Source organism: Buceros rhinoceros, unplaced genomic scaffold (genome assembly GCF_000710305.1).
Source record: "Buceros rhinoceros silvestris isolate BGI_N320 unplaced genomic scaffold, ASM71030v1 scaffold2872, whole genome shotgun sequence".
NCBI classification, from domain to species: Eukaryota; Metazoa; Chordata; class Aves; order Bucerotiformes; family Bucerotidae; genus Buceros; species Buceros rhinoceros.
In genome coordinates this window covers 47,842-51,545 of record NW_010399347.1, presented here as the reverse complement: position 1 = coordinate 51,545, position 3,704 = coordinate 47,842, and the positions used below count along the sequence as shown (strand labels likewise).

At 40.3% G+C, this 3,704-nt stretch overlaps 1 protein-coding gene across 1 annotated transcript in view; it reads left to right on the top strand.

The window, feature by feature from the left end:
* Positions 1–3,704, top strand: part of LOC104489272 (voltage-dependent L-type calcium channel subunit alpha-1C-like) — a gene marked incomplete at both ends in the record, with an annotated part of 95,464 nt that overhangs the window by 49,336 nt on the left and 42,424 nt on the right. The window lies entirely within an intron of this gene.

Sequence of the window (3,704 nt, the reverse complement as noted above, 5' to 3'; positions counted from 1 at the left end):
TACAGATAAGCCTTACTACCGAACAAGTAAAATCTATGGGATGATCCAATCAGAAACATATATTCTAGTAAGAGGAAGATTGGACATGTGCCTGCAGAGCAAAGCAAGATTTGTATCAGATGTTTGTGATCTTTTGGATTGTAAGCACTACTCCCTGTTTCTGCCAGAACATTTAACTCCCTTTAGAAAAAAAATGTGGAGTCATTAATATCAGGTTATACCCATGATAATAAGGTATCTGGAGTTGAAGGAGTTGCCAGGGTGAATTGCTCAGACTTTACCAAATCAGTTTATTTTTATTTTTATAATGGTGTCTTCATAGGGCGTACAGCTTGCTTTCACAATTTAACTTCAGTAATCACTCAGAAATTAATTTATTATTCATGGCCAAAATTTATTGCTCTGTAGCATGTAGTACATGAAAGGTGATATCTAGTGATCCAAATTATTTGTAGACAGAAACAAAAGCTAAAAAAAAAAAAAAAAATGCGATGGTGTAAACTAAGAATAAATATTATGTACTATGCTAAATAGCTCTTATACTTTCAGAACAGGAATGGTAGAGGATGCGAATGATTTTAAAAAGCAAACAAAAAAAAAAAAAAAAAAAGAAAACCAACAAAAAACCAACCCAACACTACTGCAGTGGCCTCTGGCTGGTGTGCTTGTATGACATCTGAATGAGGAGGCAAAGGACTAGGTTGCACACAGCTTCAGAGAAGTCACCAGGAAACTTCCCCTCGAGTTCAGTAGGAATTGGGTTGCGTTTATCACGTTTTCTCTTAAAGACATGCCTACTAAAGGGAAGTGTAGCCATACTGGTAAGGTAATGTGATGAGAACTTGCCTTGGTTACCAGCAGATCTGAAGTTTTTCTTTTTAATTAACACAAAGATAATTCTGCTTTGGTAAAAGAGTTGTGGAATATGTCAGATGTAGATACATTGCATGTAGTGTGGGGTGGGGTCAATCAAGATTTGAGCTAACAAGCTCCTTTTAAGGGTGGTGATGTTAAGAACTGAAAAATAACATATGTTCAGCTTGCACTCGGTTCTTCCTTTTCAGTTTAATACAGTGACTTTTGTAAGAAATAGCTTATAAAATAAGTCCTCTTTCATCTAATAAGTTATCTAGTTTCCTACAGTTGGCTGTTGATGACAGAATTGCATACTATCAACAAACTAACTTGTTACCCATTCCTTTTCCAAACTATTAATGAATACAGTGTCTTCAATGCCATTCGTTCCAAATGTCAGGACTAAAGGCAGTGGTTGCTGAATAGTCCCTAGTACACAGCGTATCATTCTCTGTAACACTGGGTCATTGCAGCTTAGCCTTTTTTTTTGCGTGACAGACCAGACTGGGGAACAGATGTCTGCAGTGCCTAGTGCTGGGCAACAGAATTATGCCTGTGTGGAGAGGAATTGCTCAGGATGTGAAGGAAGGCTGTGGACTGATTTTGGCCATTACTGGGACAATGATCATGCTAACAAAAGTCTCTGCACAAGAGAATAGCAGAGATCAAGCAAACAGATCACTTCGTGAAGTTTATGTTCCTAGTCTTCTGACTTATGTGCCTCATCTAGAGCAGGCTGTTGATATTAGTATTATTATTCTTAGCACTTGAGGCCTCCATCTGTGAATACCAAATTAGTCCTTTTCTAGATTTGGTGTACTATCTAGTGCTGTATCTTGGTCTTCCTACCAGTCTTTTCTGGTTGTGGAAGTAAAGGGTCTTCTGTGCTGCCACGCTCTGGTGAGGAAGCAATGGCCTCTGGGTACAGACAGTAAAGAGCAGCACTCTCCTGCCCCACCCCAAAGACAAAGAAAAATACCTGGGTGCATGCCCCCACCCAGCAGAGTTGTAGATCTTATGCTCTAGCATTTTGTGTTTCATAAATCGCATTCATTTTTCCAGTAAGCTGTTGATTTTACTTTGCACAATTGCAGGTACTGTATTTTTTAAGCTCTATTGTATTTCTTGGTATTTATGAATTTCAATCTTTATTCACATGACAAGATGTCATGTGCAGCTGTACTGCTTTCAGGCCTTAAAAGATCTGCTAGAAAATGAGTTGAATGAACGCTGTGTAACAAAATCAAACCAAGAAGTAGAGGCCTTTTCCTAAAGGGCTTCAGCTTAAGGTAATACCACAGAAAAGGTACCATGAGTAAATGATTGGGTGTTTTGTGTGTTTGTTTGTTTGGTGTGCTATCTACTGTGTTGAATGTTTTGGCATTCATGCCAGCAGTCAATCACCAGTAGGATTAAGCTGAGGAAGAAAGATGGCACTAACTCTCTCCCCTAAACCATCTACAAAATAAACTCCAACTATAAAAGACAGATGGCAGAGTTGTAAGTGCCCTCAGGAATCCCTTCGAAGGTTTGAGTGTTACCAAGACATTTGGATCACACCTTCTAGAGGCACTGAGCTTGCATCACTGAGGCTCCAATGTCTTCCTTATCTTCTTGTGTTTAGCTCTTGCTGAAGGAGCTCAGATGCCACATATGTGGCTTCAGCGTGCTTTTCTCCCAAGTGTTCTTCAAAGCTCTCTGCCTTTTGTCTCTACTACAAAGTCCTGAACTCCACATGATAGTGTTACTGCCCCTTTCCAGCACAATTTTTTAAGCAATTAACTAATTAATAGTGTTGACTTTTAAGGTATCAGCCCTGAGCCTTTCAGACAACAATTCACTGAAGTGCACAGGGCAGTTCAGACCTGCTTAAGCTGTTGTTTTAGCTCAATAAACTTCAGGAGTTGCCTTTGCAGCAGTTATAATGCACCGATGCTCAGGAGCTGTGGGCACCTGCCTGAACTCTGACAGCGGCTCATACCATTACTTTAAAGAGGTCACATCAGTTTTTCCTTCCTCAGTTTCCCTTTGGAGCTTGTTTGAAGGTTTGGGGTTTTTTTTTTTAATAAAAAATATCAGAAGAGTTCAGAAGTTTAATTAAAATATCCTTTTTAAACTAGATTCTCAGTTAATGTAAACTTTGAAATTCAGCAGTTTACACCATCTGGGTTCTGACCTGGGTGGTCTACCTAAACTGGATCATCCCAACCACAGAGAACATATGTCTCCAGTCTCTCTTTTGTCCTTGGCTGCAGAGGCAGGTTTTCCTGTCATCTTAATCTGTAAAGGGGGCTGCCTGCCTGTCAGCATGGGAACTGCCTCCTGTAAAACTGAGAACATGGGGTGAAAGGAAAGAGAAATCTACTTGGATCCCCATTTGGTCTGACTGCCTATGCCAGTCCTTAGGGCATCATCAGTCATATTTATACACCACTGCTTTCCTGAAGCTGTCAAACCTTCCCCTAAGCCTCACTGGATGTTTACAGCCCTTAGTGAAATGGGCAACAAGTCCAAGGACCTTAACAGTGGGGACCTTAGTGCAGGAAAGGGTGAGAAAGGAAGATAAATGCAGCCCGAGTGGGACAATCTGTGCAACCTTCAGCTGATGCTCTGCATAGCAGAGGTCTTGACATTCTTTTCAGGCAGTTTGTTACCAGTTGTCTCTCACATGCATTGAGGGATGTTCACAGAGTAGGCTGAATTAATTCTCTGTGTTTTGGGAAGGATGTATTTAAGGCAGTTTTTCCTTGTTTGCAAACATGATTTTGCCATTATGGCAGATGTGATGTGGGAAATGTGAAAAGGCTTCTGGGGGGTGTTTGTGATGATGTTGGTTTTTTTTTTTCTAT